Source organism: Panthera leo, chromosome D2 (assembly GCF_018350215.1).
Source record: "Panthera leo isolate Ple1 chromosome D2, P.leo_Ple1_pat1.1, whole genome shotgun sequence".
Lineage (NCBI taxonomy): Eukaryota > Metazoa > Chordata > Mammalia > Carnivora > Felidae > Panthera > Panthera leo.
In genome coordinates this window covers 22781008-22796958 of record NC_056689.1, presented here as the reverse complement: position 1 = coordinate 22796958, position 15951 = coordinate 22781008, and the positions used below count along the sequence as shown (strand labels likewise).

The following is a 15951-nucleotide window of genomic DNA, read 5'->3' as shown; positions in this document are numbered from 1 at the left end:
TGCTCTGTCATTCTCTCTCAAAACTAAATAAACATTAAAAAAAAAAGAATGCTCCAGTACAAAAAATTCTGATCTATACCTGTCTTTATTATTATTATTATTAAGGTATTATTAACATACAACATTATATTAGTTTCAGGTGTACAACATAATAATTTGATATTTGTGTACGCTGTGAAATGATCACCATACTAAATCTGGTTACCATAGTTACCATCCACAGTGACTTCCTTCTAATGGCTCAGACAGTCATGAACAAACATGATCTGAAAGGCCAACACAAGAGTTCAAGTAAATGTGAGGATGCAGTTCATGATCTCAGAGTTTTAAGGGATGGCAATACAGTGTGGGGTAATTTTTTCCCAGAAGGTAAGAACAGAATTCTTATTTGAAATTTATTACTTTTTGGTTGAATTTGGAATTTGTAAAGGTTTGGTTTAAAGTTCATTTCCTCCCCGTGACAACCTTCGACACTTCTTGTTAATTTAGAACAATGTCCTGTAGTTTTTTTTTTTAATATAAAATATAGCTGAAGTCTTTCCTACATTTGAGACTCTTTCCATCTAACAGTTATATGGCTTTATCTATGAGTGGCTAAGATAAATAGCTATAGCAATTTCATGGTACTTAAAGTCACATTTCTTGATAATCTCTGGATTTTCAGGGACCATTAGAGATCCCTGTGTGAATCTTGGAATAATGAAAAGTACATTCAAGCAAATACTTTAGGTACTCTGCCATTGCTGCATTGATTTAGAAACACATTTTTAAGTCAATTTTTTTTTTTGCAATTTTAACATGTAATAAAATGAGCCTTAACAAAAATGTCCTTTGCAATCTAAAGGCTTAGGTTGAGAACAGCAGGCCAAATTGAGAATTAATTACCATTTTGAAGTCACAGTACTATATTTCTTAATCCTAAATTGTACTTCAAATAAGGATTGGTTTTTACACCATAGGAAAACAACTTTTCCCTCTTCTCATGCTTTTTGAGATGAGAAAATATGGATGGTGTACATTTAGAGGATAAGATTCAATAATACAATCATTAAATGTTTTTGATGAAGCCATAATAATATCCTACTACAGAATCCATGTTCTCTAAGTCATCTTTAATACTTTGAGAAAACAATTATTACTGAATAAGAAAGATAGAAAACCAACCAATACTGAACACATTAGTAAAATTTATGTATTCACAAAACTGATAATACACATTTATTTCCAAAAATCCTTAAAGCACAGGTAATAATGGAGCCAGTCAGCAATTTGCCACTTGCAATTAATCACTCTCTTCATATTCACAACATTCAATTTTTCTTGCTATTTGAGAGAGTAATGATTAATTGATAAAAGTTTAACAAGTGCACTAATAGCAGGTGCTCTTAATTGCAAAGTCGTCGCAATGATTCTTCCCAAACCTACTTTATGCTAATTTGTACAGCATTAGTCATAACACTTTATAATTTTACTTTTAAAACAACTTTTCTTTTAGTCACCCTAATTTAATTAAGAATTTTAACTAGTTACATGTATCAAGAACACCAATGAATTTTAAATTTGTGAGTTTGATTACCATAAGAGATTAACAAGAAGCCTCATAAAAATGCACGGCTGCCAATTAGAAGCATCAACACTGTGTAAATTAGAATTTGTTAATTGCTTTAGCAAATGTAAATTCCATTTTTTGAAATTTTATGAACTGAAAAATTGATTATATTTTTGTGAGCCTTCAGAAATATCTTATTAGTGATGATATTTGTTTCAGTAGTTCCCAAGATTATACTTTTATTTTAGTCACAAATATTTCTATTCCATTTATTTCACAAATATCTGAAGATAGCATTCATTTTTCATCCACACGTGTTTGCCCCTTACCATCCACACTATTAAATGAATACTTAAGTACACATTTTTCTTTCATCTGTCTTTCCTCTCAGCAAGACAGATAAAATATGCATTCTAGGAAAGGTTTGTTATTTTGTACTTTCAATATTAAAGTGCATGTAATTAATTTAGTTTCCTTAAACACTATGTGTTTATGACAAAACCTACAGATGCTTTTACAAAGATGAATATTGAAACAGCATTTCAGGTATGCAGATTAATACCGTTTGCCTCTAGGAAATAAACTCAGCAATTTTGCATTTTAGCATTATATGAGAAGCAAAAGCTATATTTCAGTATGCATTGTGGAATGGGGAGGTCTCAGCAACGTAAGATCAAAATCTGTTTTCGGCAACATCTGAGCACTGACTTCCAACTTGCTCCCGTGCTCAGCTGCTGTCTAGAAACTGAGGGCTGTATTTAGGACAGGCCTAAAATATTCTTATGGCTGAGTTGACATAGTGTAAGTGAGGAGCTGGGGAAATAAGGCATTGGATTAGATTTTTCTGTGAACCGAGTAGGTAACGTGACTTATTTGATAGTAGCCGTTGACACCCTCCCTCTCCCTCCTAACTTTTCGGGCCCCTCCCAGAACTGTTTTGGAAAATCACAATGCCTGATCATCTCTCCTAAAGGCTCCAAATTGACCAGATAATTATTTGGCCGTCCAAAACCTCTTGCATTAATGCATTATCCAAAATTAGTGTAATTAGATTACTCTAGCCATGATTAGCTCCCAAGGGGATAAGGCACAGGTTAAGACCACAGGGGAAAGGGATCCTGAACTTAGTGCCTTCCCCTTTGATCAGTGGGGGTAGGAAGGGACTTGACATTTACAGAGAACATGCTTCATGTGTATAGCTCCATATCTTGTCATCCTTAAGCAGGAACTGAGACCCAGACAACTAGACATGGGAATAAGTCGCAGCAGGAAAGCTGCGGGCCTGGGAGGGGCTGCTGCAGGAACTCAGGGTTAAAAGAGATGTAGTCTCTAGAATCAGGTGGCTTGTGAGGTAGCAGAGCAGCCCCTGACTACCAAGGAATCAGCCTGATCCCTTCCTCTTTGTTACACTCACCCCTCCCCAACACGCTTTTCCTGTTACACTAGTTTAAAAGAAGAAAAATTGGAAACAACCTCAATTTCCAAAAAAACAAAGACTGTTTAATAAATTCAGGTGTTAGTGGCATATTATGCAGCTATTAAGATAATAATGAAGATGTATATGTAAGAACTGACATGGAAATATGTTCACAATTTATTAATTCATTGGTTCACCAAGTATGTGGCATACCTATTGTACATCAGGTTTAGAGCTGAGTGCTTCAGTGGTGAACGAAAGAGATCTGTCCTCAGGCAGCCTGCTTTCTAGTGAGAGATTCAGAAAATCAAAAAGTAACTAAACAAATATATCATGTAGCCTCAGGTGTGATAATTGCTAGGAAGAAGTATAAAGCAAGGGAAGGAAAAGGGTGGGTGGCAATGACATCTGACTGGATAAAGGGTTAAGACTGTGGACTAAGAACATTCCCAGGAGACAGAAAGTCAGTGTAAAAGCTCTGAATTGGAAGTCTGAAGGCCAGACCCATGGGTGGAAAGATCAAGGCTGAAAAGGAAGAAAAATAAGAGGTGGGTCAGAGAATGGAGAGAAAAAACTGCACTGATGGCTATAAACCGGAGGTGCCCTAGTGCCTTCACTGAGCTATCCTTCCCAAGGATGGTTCCCTGAAGGACACATCCTCCTGGAGCTTCCCAGAATGGTGTGCTCTACATATGCTAATACCCAGGGTGTCAAACGCATTGTTTCACATCCAATGGAGAGCATACAAGTCTGCCGGCACCTAAAAATGTTTAATTAAAAATAATACACTATGCGGGGCTAGTCAGTCACTTATGTGGGCTCTGTGTCGCCTTTGGGGCTTGAAGTTTTTAACTTCTGTTTTAAATCCAGTCCGTGAGCGTTCCAGGACCGGTCATGGTGGGGAAATTGGGAAAACATACATTGTTGTTCACAAGAAACTCCCTGAGGGGGAGACTTTCTCTGGGGACACATCAGTGTTCCAATTCATCACCCTTTTCCCTCTTTGTTAGGGGTACCCTAGGCACAGAAGCCCTCTAAGTTTTACCACTTTGAACCACCTCCCATCACGTGGTATTGGTAACCTTTAAGGTCTGCTCCTCATCTGTATAGGGATTCTAATCCTTGATTCTTCAGTTGGAATATTTTTGGGAAATCCTGGGAAAAACCATTCCTCTTGAAGCCGCAACTTCTTAGGCTATTAATAAGGACAATAATATTTATTTTTCCCACAGGGTGGCAGGATGGTTGATTAATAAATGCTTAAAGGGTGTTTTGACGATTACAAGTGTCAGCTATTATTGTGATTATTGTTAGCTGATCCTACAATCCAGAATTAGAATGAGCATCAGGTTACGGCTGACCCTTTCATCTTCGGTGCATACGTTCTATCCACTGGAGGAATTAAATTTAAACCCAGCATAATTAATTAATGTTTATGAAGCATGTTGTGAGTCTCAACAGCTCAACTCTCCAAGTGCAGTTATGAGAAACACCATAGCTTTGGTTTGAACCTTGTAACGATATTACATTCTGATTGGCTTCATTTACATTACAGATTGAGTACTCAGGGTCTCATTTCTGTATTCTGTGCAGTGCCCAGTAGCCTGCAGGCATATCATAGCTCTCCAATAAAAGCAGTAATAAAGTTGTAATCTCCTTTCCTTTTCTCTTGATTTGCCTCCATATTTTAAAAAAGTAGCCTAGAGAGGAAGAAAGATGCTCTCTTTGTTTTGGCAAAAGATAATTCAAAATCTTTGCTAATGAGAATATGGAATCTTCTTTCTCCTGCTTACCAATCAGGAAAATAAAAACTATTTACTCTAGGAAGTCTGGTTGTATCACTCTTAAATCATTTCTAGTTCACTAAGTGCTTTGAATAATGGAGAAGCTAGAGGACCCCTAATTTAATTTTGTCTCCTGTGTTTCTTTCGTATCTTTGAGCTCTCTGGCATTTAGGAGAATAGGGCAGAAGAGAGAGCTAAGGATGATTTTTTTTTTAAAGAAAGCTATTAAAAGCTTTTACAAGAGACTTGAGCTTTAATAAAACCTCTCTGTATGCAGGAAGGCTAAATCTCCAGGGATTTGGAAAGAGGCAACCTCAAAGTTAAACATTTGAAGAGCAAACTAAATTCATGACGTTAACATCACTTCCTTTCTTCTCTCTCCCTTATCCTCCTTATAATAGATCCAACATTGGTTCAGCACATTCTTTCACCCCAAATCCCCAATAGATCACAGTATCAAATTCTAACAGCACATATTTGCCCAAAATTTTAGTTATAAAATATTATATTACATATGTGTTAGTTTTCTATTGCTGCCATAATAAATTACCATAAATGTAGTGACTTAAAACAGCAGCTATCTATTGTTTCACAGTTCTGTAGGTCAAAAGTACAGGCGCAGGTTGGATTAGCTGTTCTCTGATGCGGGTTTCACAAGGTTAAAACCAAGGTGTCTGTAGGGCTGTTGTCCTTCCTCAAAGCTCTGGAGATGTATTCTTCTCCAAGCTCATTCATATTGTTGGCAGAGTTCATGCCTATGTGGTTGTAGGACTGTGGTCCCCATTTCTTTATGGCTATTGGCCACGGGTTATTCTCAATTTTTACAAGCTCCCCACGTTCCTTCACTCATGGCTTCTTTTCTCCATCTGCAAAGCCAGCAATGGTGGATCAAGTCTTCTTCAAGCTTTGAAACTTTCTGATCCCTCCTTTCTGCCTACCCCTCTGCTTCTCAGTTAAGAATATTCTCCTCTTGTGGTTAGATTAGACCCAGTTGAATAATCCAAACTCTCACCATATCAAGGTCTATAACTTCCAGTATGTCTGCAAAGTCTCTTTTGCCATGTAATATAACATAGTCACAGGTTCTAGGGATTAAGGCATAGGCATTGGTGGGGGGAGTCATTTTCCTGCCTGCTAGTCTATGGAATTATCATACTAGACAAGGAGATGAAAAATTTTATGGAGGAAAAACTTCAGGATCTCAGTAGCATATGTGATTTAACTCAGGTCACAGAGCAAATAAATGGCAGAGTTCAAGGGTAATGACTAAAATCCTTGTCTTACTTGCTATTTTTATAATTTGATTTTGATAAGAACTTAAAGGGTGCTTAGTAAGTGTCAGGTTCTCTACTAAGCCTGGGAACACAGGGATGAAAGATGAAATTTCTGCATTCAGGAGGTTCACAATTTTGTGGCCTACACTGACAAATATGCAAGAAATTTTAAATACGGTTTGTGAAGGCTTGATAAAGAATCCAGAAGGAATAGAATTTCAGGGAGGGAATGAGTGGGCATTAGGAAAGACTTCCCAAATGAGGTGATCTTTGAAAAGGCTCTTCAAGAACAAATAGGAGATCATCAGATATCCAGGGTATAGTGGGCATAGCACGTGCAAAGTCTTGGTGGCATGAAAGTATAGGATTCCTTCAAGAACCGGAAAATGGGATAAAGGGTACAGGTGGAGAAGAATTAACAGAGAAGCCGTTAAGAGTTGGTACAGCTAATAGTGTAAAGCTTTTTAAACATATATACTCACTCCTCCCTGCGCTGATTAGGGTCAGTTGTAGTATTTGAGCCAGGTGTGACATTATCCAATGAACATTCTAGAAAAGTACAAAATGAGGAGATTCAACTAAATGAGGGCTGAGCTTATGAATAACAATGACTATCATATTCAAGGCACTTGCTAGGGTTACAAAAATACAAATTATATGCTTTGGCTTTACAGATTATTTCGCCTTATGTCAGAACTCTTTTGGCTGCAAGAAGCAGAAAGCCAGTTCAAACTAACTTCGGCCAAGGAAGCAGAATTATTGATTCATATGACTGCAAATCATGAGGATATATGACTTCAAGCAGAGCTGGATCCAGGAGCTCAAATGATGTCATCGAGGGTCTCACTTCATCTCTGACTTCTGACCTCCTCTTTTGCAATCATTTCAGAGAGCTTTCCTTCTTGTTGCACCAAAAATGGCCAGCAGCAATTTTAGATTTACATTGACTTTACAGCTAACAATCCTAGAAAAAAGGGCATTTCCTTTCTCCTAGCATCCAGATGTTTCTGAAAAACAACTCTGATTGGCCTGGTTTACACATGCCCATCCATGGACCAATCACTCTGTTCACAGAGATGGAGTATTCTAAATAGCTTCCCTGACTTATACACCCACCTCTGTAAGGGAAACGTGGAGCCAACCTCATGCGATGGAATTGGAGTATTTTTTTTAATAGAGTAATGACAGACACTGAAAAAGAGAGTGAGAGGTGAATATTCTGGGTCTCCACTACACCAGTGCATACACATCGCCCGTGGGTTTTGTTAAAATGCAGATTGTGATTCGATAATGCTAGGGTGAAATTCTGCATTTTTAACAAGCTCCCAGGTGATGCTAATGCTGCCGATCCACGCACCAGGTTTGGAGTAGCGAGACACTGCTACCTATGGAGGGAACCAAGCAGAGCTTGCAGAAAGATAACCATAATAATAAAAAATGCAAATGGAAATTCGAGATGATGACAGAAGAGATGTGAAAAGAGGCAGTATTAAACAAACTGTAAAGGCGATAGTCACTATAGGAATTCAGAGAAGAGAGAATGTCCCGAAGCTAGGTCACCGGTACTCAAACTGTGGTCTGCAGTTTGACTCGGAACTTTTTCAAGAGGTCCGTGAGGTCAAAACTGTTTCAATAATAATGCTAAGATGGTATTTGACTCCCCCCACCCTCGACCCTCCCCCGGTCTACATGTAGTGATGGTGCAAAAGCAACGATCAAACAGCTGGCACCTTAGCATGCGTCAGGGCAGGGGCATCAAAGGGTACGGTGGCTGTAGAGGTCATATGCACCATGACCAGCCTTCACCGGGGAAAAAGAAAGGCAGAGAAAATGCCAGCTTTACTTAAGAATGCCCTTGATGAAGCGACAGAAATTATTAGTTTTATTAAATCCGAACTCTGGATTTTATTAAATCTTTTTAATATTCTATGTGGTGAAGAGGGAAGTGTGTGTGAAACATTTCTGCTGCATCCCAGAGCATAATGGTTGTCAGGAAGGAAACCCCTTGTGTGATTGTTACAAACTGAACTGACAAACTGTAATTATTCTGACTTGAGTATTTGAACATTTTCTTACGAATAAACAGGTGAGCCTCCTACTTCCAGGAAAACAAATGACAGCATTCATTCTTAATGATAAAATTGGCGCTCTCAAGATAAAATTAGAATTTCAGAAAATGTTTATCTGTTACCATGAGCTTCAAAGTATTTCAATTCTGAAAGGCTTTTCTGGTAAGATTGATGGTATATGAATTAATAACTGTGTTTTTTGACATTGCTGTGTCATCATTTGGATTGTTTACATAATTCAGCGAGTCAAATTTTCCAAATGACGATGCATAATGTTACAAAATTATGCATGGGTAAAAAAAAAACATTGAAAGTACAAGACAGATATATAGATATAATTACAATGAGTGCAAAAAACTCACTGATATTGTTTCCGATTCCATATTGCAACTAACCTTTAAGAAACTACCACTTTCCAGGTTTGAGTATATTATCAAAAAAGAATATACAAAATTGTCTAAGAAGGCTGTTAAAACACTCTTCCTTTCCAAAATATCTGTGGGGGCCAGATTATCTTCACATACTTCAGCCAAAACATGTATTGTAGCAGATAAATGCAGTAGGTGATAGGAGAACTCAGCCATATTGTCTGAAATCAGACATTAGAGGGATTTGCAAATAATGCCATGCTTGTCACTAATGGTTTTACTTATTCATTTTTGACTTTGGCAAATGTAGTTATTTTTTCATAAAAAGGTGTCATTTATTTTAGCATCCATTTGTTTTAATGTTATTTTTAATGGCATGAACAGAAATATTTACATTTTTCTCTTTTTAAATGTTCCAATTCTATAAATAATTGTTTATATAATCCACATAAACAAAAGCTCTTTGGGGTTCTTCATAGTTTTTCAGAATGTAAAGTGGTTCTGAGACCAAAAAGTTTAAGAACTACCAGACAAAGCTTATCAGAAAAGCTTGAAGTTGGCTAGGTTTTTACTGCTATTTAATCATGGAGTATATTATAATAGAGCAAACACATGGCTTCTTACTCTTAGCATAATCTTGTGTTTTTAATGGGGTCTAGTTAATCTTTTGAGTATGATATCTAGAATAGAACCTATGCCTTTAGAATCTTTCAGACAAAAACAAAAACAATTCATCATCCCCTAACAAATACCAAAAATACCTAGAGTTGGTCTTATTTAAATGCTCCTGAATAGAATAGGGCTAAATATTTCCCCGTTTATTTAAAATATGATTTTTCAAAATAAAATTTAGAGACCAAGTCTCTCCCATTTCTGAAATACATACTATTTGGGCAGAGTTTCCTTTTGTTCTAGTTTTTTATTGCTTTTTGGGATGTCAAACATAGTTAAATAGTTGTTTGGAGTTAGAAGTTCTATTTGTTGGCACTTGGCTTTCTCTTCTAATGCTACTACAGGTTGGATCACTGGAGAGTTGGTTGATAGATATATTCAAACCAAGGTTACCACCTCAGTCTGAGGTGATGAAGCTCCTTATATGCATAGCTATAGCCCTTCTACCTAAAAATAAAACGTTAGAAAATTCAAACTTCCCCACAACTGGATTTGTACCACTGATTTATATTCCAAGTGTTTTTCTAGGTGCCTTACAAATATTGACACCTTTAAATCTCATAACAATCTTCTGAAGGACCGATGAAATTGAAGATCATGGTTCAAAGTCACATAGCTACTGAGTGGTAGGGAGCCTGGGGCCACCTGGCTGAAGAGATTTTTAAATGTTTATTTATTTTGAGCAAGAGAGAGCATGAGCAGAGAGAGAGGGACAGTGAGAATCCCCAACAGTCTCCATGCTATCAGCGTAAAGCCTGATGTGGGGCTCAAACCCACACACCATGAGATCATGACCCGAGCCAAAATCAAGAGTTGGACGTAACTGACTGAGCCATCCAGGTGCCCCAAATTGGGGATAAATTTTAAAATAACTTTTCTAATCAAGGGTTCCTTAATTTTTGTGGGAATAATTTTAATTAGGATTTGTTTGTGATTTGGACACATACCCTATACTTATAAGAATTCCAAGAAGAGATTCAGGAGAGGCTGAAGCTACAGGAAATAGAAGTTAAAATGATGTAGAGTTGGCAGAAATCTGTCATGTTCCTCAAAGTCTGCCAACAAAATTACCACCAAAGGCAGAAATATGCAAACCTGGTTCTCTGTTACTAGTGACAAATGACTTTAACTTTTGTACTTTATCTTGTAAATGCTCTTGAATTTTGCATAATATAATACTTTGCTTTAGTATAGTAATCATTTTTTTAAAAAGACTTCTCATTGAATAAAAGTGATTCTCCAAGAAAATCCAGTGCTACAGTTCTTTGTGTCTTGAAGAGGTCCCTACTACACAGTCCCAATCTTAGAAAAGCCTTGCTCTGTAGAATACTTTTGGAAGACCATGGAGGATTATCTCTTTTTGGTATCTCCTCTTCGTGCACTATTGCTCAGGGACCCTATACTAGCACTAATACGTTGCATAGCTCCAAATAAATTGATAGCAAGAGGGAACCAGGAGGCAACTCCATAAGCCAGTTAGGTTTGGCAAAGGCCCCTTTCACTGCTTCTTTTATTTATTTTTTTAATTTTTAATGTTTATTTATTTATTTATTTTGAGAGAGAGAGAGGAATAGAGAGAAAGCAGTGGAAGAGCAAAGAGAGAGGGAGACAGGATCCCAAGCAGGCTCCGTGCTGACAGATGCGGGGCTGGAACCCATGAACTGTGAGATAATAACCTGAGAAGAAATCAAGAGTCCCACAGATGCTTAACTGACTGAGCCACCCAGGCACCCCTCTCCTTTTAACTCACACCCATGGTTATAGAGTCAAATGTCTAAAGGGACTAGGCAGGCAGCAAGAAGGAGTGAAAGAAGCAAGGTATGAGTGGTATAGGAGATGGTGGGGACTTGGGCACACTGCACATGGACTATATTTTTTTTTTGTTTACTTATTTTTGAAAGAGAGAGAGCACAAGCAGAGAGGGGCAGAGAGAGAGAGGGAGACAGGATCTGAAGCAGGTTCTGTGCTGACAGCAGAGAGCCCGATGTAGGGCTCAAACTCACAAACCATGAGATCATGACCTATGTCAAAGTCAGATGCTGAACCGACTGAGCCACGCAGGCACCCCATGCACATGGACTATTGAATGTGAACTGCACTATATACCCTCCGCTCAGGAAGACTGGGTGCCAGGTTTCTCTGGTATTCTGATTATTTTTTTTAACTAGAGGAATAAGGGATTTCTATTATTATATAAAATATTTTTCTTAATTTTGGTAAACAATTCAATTTTATAAAATACATGACCAGCCAAAAGAGTTTCAGACCTCTGGCCTCTGATGTACATTCCTCCAGAAAATGAAGGAACATTTATGTTGTCGAGTTATGCCTTTGGTTGGTAGATGGATACTCTGGCTATGTGTGTCAGGAAAGGTGTGAGAAGAGAAACTTCTGTCCTCTGATCATAAAGTTTTTGTTTCTGTCTACTTACAAGTCCCAAGAGGGAGAATGAAGATGACTCTCCTTAAACAGGATAATATCATCTTTATGGTGTTGCCATCTGGGGAATACACGTTTCTTTTGTTCTCTCTTTAGTGTAAAAGGGGAACAACTATTTCCCATTCTCTGAAAATTCTTTTTGTATTTTGACATAGTTATGAAGGCTGTCCCTGCTCACATTCTTGCTCTCCTCAGACAAAATAGCCCCAAATCCTCTAATATTTCCTCAAGGATTTTTCTTTTTACATTTTAATTATCTTCATTATAGACCTCTGGACTCTCTCCAAGTTTCTTGTATCTTGCTTATAATGTGGTCACACTGGAACAACTTGTTCTCATAAAAGCTCAGCCAACGCTAAATACAGATAGAAGATTATTTGCAATTACTCATGTCATGTCTTTGTGTTATTTTCAAGCAGGATTGTATTTCTGACTGATACCTTAAAACTTGTAATCAATCTTGCTACAAGCTTCATATAATTTCTGCTATTTTTGTGCATAGCCAGGCCTTTTGTATTCTTATGCCATAATTTGTGACATTCACTTCATTATAATTCACCCTGTGCAATTTCCTTTATGTTTATTTTTTTTTCTCTGTATCTGGAATGCCAGAACTTTCATGCCAATATCTAAATAATGCCCAATACACAATAGGTGCTTAAGATAAATTTGCTGAGTGAAATAACTCAAATATGATTTAGGGAATATGTCCCACAAAAAAATTTTATTGAATCAAGTAGAAGCTCCTGGTATATTTTTCCAAAATACTAAAGCTTTAAATTCTATTTAGAGAAAGATTTGTGTCTAAGTCTTGGCTTTTGCTTCTTATTAGCTGTTTGATTTGAATAAGTTATTTAAATTCCTAAGCCTTTGTTTCTAAGTTATTGTAACATTTATATGAGATATTGCATGTAAAATGCTTGGATGCATTCTTGGTACATAATGAATCCCCCTCTCCCACCCCCCACCAACCCAAGATGCTAGGTTAAGAAGAAAAATGTAACAACCAAAACAAGGAGCACAATACCTGAATAAAAGAAGGGGGAGTTATTTTTTATCTCAATTCTCTTCTGAAAAGTCTAATGCTGGAAATTATTTCTGGGCCCTAAAAATTCGTGGTCATGGTATCCCCTCTTGATACTTCACTTTCTCATCTTTCTGCTTGAAGTAAATGCATGGCGTAAATGTTTAGTCCCAGTAAAATACTCCCTACACAATGTTAGCATTTAAAATCATCAGTATCATTAGTTTCATCTTTTTCCTATATCTTCATGAGATCAAAATCTAAATGGAAAATAGAGCCCATTGGTGCAAAAAATAAATGTACAACTGCTATTGAAATGCTTTAAGGAAGGAACACCTGGGTGACTCAGTCAGCTAAGACTCTGACTTAACCTACTGAGCCACTGAGGGGCCCCTCTCCTTTTAATTTACACCCATGGTTATACAGTCAAACTTCTAAAGGGACTAGATCATAGTCTCACAGTTCATGGGTTCGAGACCCACGTTGGGCTCTGTGCTGACAGCTCGGAGCCTGGAGTCTGCTTCAGATTCTGTGTCTCCCCCTCTCTCTCCCCCTTCCCCGCTCACACACTCTTTCTCAAAAATAAACAAAAATTTTAAAAAACGCTTTAAGGAAGAATATCTGCACATACAAAGAAGGATGGTCCCTTTTCAAGGAAAGAAGCAGGCTTTATCCAGACTGTGCTAAGGAGGAGGTGCTGGGCAAGTGTTTCCTGAGTGATGGTGGCAGTGATGGCGGTAGTGATGGAGGCATGCGCACCATCTCATGTCACAGAGAAAAGGGCTTGGCCACCACAGAAACAACAGAGTATTAGGTATTCCAGTGAGTATCAGGCTGTGGCGAAGCCTTAGGAATGACAGGAAAAGTAAAAGGAAATGACAGTTAGGAAGTGATTCACAGCAACATGAAAATAACAAACTGGCAGACTTCACGGATGCTAAAATTCACAATTCTAAAATGGTCACCAATTTAACTCCTGAAGTGTGTGTCTCAGCAGAAATCGCAGAGTAAAGTGAAGATTTACAGTTTCTTTAGCAGGAGGTGAGTTGCTCAGGAGCAAAACTTTTATAAGGCTTATTAATTGTCATCAAATGATAGTATTTAGGGATGGCGTCTGTTAGCACCAGTTACTATAAGGTGATAACTCACATAAAGTTTATATTAGGCTTAGGATTCATTAGAATAATTTTTGAAATCCAGATGACCCTGCAGCAATTTTCATTTTCAGCCACGATAGTAGATCATTTCCTACTCAGAACTACCTCAAAATGATAATGTGTCCCAAGGACACACTGAACTTCATTTCCATACCTTTCCAGTTTTACCTTTTCTGGGAAAAGGTCACTGACAATGAGATAAATACAATCAGAAGGCTTTATAGTCATCACTATTCTGTTAGACTTATTGATTAGAATAAGTCAATTAAATAATTAAAAATTATTGGATTCAATTTTTTCATATTGAGAAACACAGCACACTTGAATTTATAATATACTTGTGCCAATTTGTTGTGTGTATTGGCTTGGGATGAATAAATATGAAGGTTCCTGGAAAAATAGTGAAACTGACAGGTCTAGGAATGAAGTGATAGAATTTTGTATTGGTTTTAGCATTTGTTAGGCAAAAGCTCTGAGCCTCATTCTTCCCTTCAGTGAAATGGGAATGATTTCACAGTGATGTCACAGTGTTGTTTATTAGGATGATGATGATAAAGAAGGTCACAAAAATCCACAGGGCTGAATGGACACACATAAAGTTCTACCGCTATTGCCATAGCCACTAATTCTACCTCTGCTACTACGCCTGCTGTTACCACAGCCAGCACCTCCACTAACAGCACTACTCTTCTGTTGGGTTTGCTTCAGGCAGCTACTTCTCATCCTGGGTTTGAATAGGATTAAAATACAGATAAACAGTGGGGCCTGGGTGGCTCAGTGGGTTAAGTGGCTGACTTCAGCTCAGGTCATGATCTCTCAGTCCATGAGTTTGAGCCTGCGTCGGGCTCTGTGCTGATAGCTCGGAGCCTGGAGCCAGCTTCTGTTTCTGCGTCTCCCTCTCTCTCTGCCCCTCCCCTATTCGCACTGTCTCTCTCTACCTTTCAAAAATGAATAAATATTAAAAAAAATTTAAATACAGGTAAACCATATCTATACATTCTTCCAGCTTCCGACTCCTATATCATTAAAAATAATGAAAGATTATAGGAAACATAGTAATATGCTTTTATATGTGTATTTTTAATAAAACTGATGCATTTCATTATTTAAATTGTCGAAAAATAATACAGAACTGTAATGTATGAAGTATGTGAACAAAGGGGAGAATGACGGTCAGTCTTCTATTATTCCCCCACCCCATCTCACCCCCGGCCCATGCATTCTCCAAAGATTACAGGGTCTGAATTTTCTCAGTCTCCTGCTCTCAAGGTTAGACGTTTTAGGAATAGAATAAATACATTTTGAATGTAAACTGTTTGATGCTATGCAAGTTTATATATAAATAAGTTAGCAGGTAAAGACCTTCAAATATTTTGCCGTCCAGTGCAGAGACAAAACTAACCTGGAATCATGCCATTGAACAGATTTGGAGTGTGTGTTAGACACAGAGCAGAGGACTGGCTACACTGACAAGTATGAATTCTCGGCTCTCCTTTTTGCTGGCTGTTGCTCTCTTCCATCTACATTGACTGTTATATTAGCCCTCGTTTTATTTTTAACAGATTTTCAGATTATCTTACAGTGACTTTAACCTTTCTAATTTATTTCTTCTGGAATGTGTTTGTTATTCCATATATAACAACATATTGTTGTTATTACAACAATCCAATGGATCTGAATCCTGCTGTAGTGTTCCTGCAGGGAATTCCATCCATCTTAAATGGAATGGCTGGAGATCTGAGAGGCTAGATAAGGCAGACAGGGATGTAAATTGGGCCTTCCAAAGATTGTCCAAGATTAAAATCAAGTGGCTGCATTGTGGTAAAATCTGGTTGTTGATACTGGTAGGACTAAGGCTACGTATATGTATAGCCTGCATAGGCAGGAGTCATAAAAGGGTAATGCATCAAGAAGACATAAAAAATATATTTTCATTTCAAATGACAGCTTAAGCATTTCTCCATGTAAATTTAAATGACTATGATAATCATAGATGTACCATTTACCTTGTATTGTTGTGCCTTGTATTGTTTCCAATGTTGTATTACAAATAATGGCTACAGAGGGTGCAAAAAGGCATCTTAATATTTGTGTTATTTCATGAGAATAGAGTCCCTGGGGTAAAAGTTCAAGTCAAAGAATATGAAAATTGTAATGACACATATACAGTAGTGTCTAACTGCCAGACTCACAACAAT

General features: G+C 37.6%; 1 long non-coding RNA gene across 1 annotated transcript in view; it reads right to left on the bottom strand.

The window, feature by feature from the left end:
* Positions 1–3171: 3171 nt before the first annotated feature.
* LOC122202093 overlaps positions 3172–15951 on the bottom strand; it is a 29230-nt gene continuing 16450 nt past the window's right edge. The window contains exons 3-4 of the long non-coding RNA XR_006194458.1: positions 6507–6573; positions 3172–3253 (exon numbers count right to left, since the gene is read on the bottom strand). This is a non-coding gene — a long non-coding RNA (uncharacterized LOC122202093). The remainder of the gene's footprint in view (positions 3254–6506; positions 6574–15951) is intronic.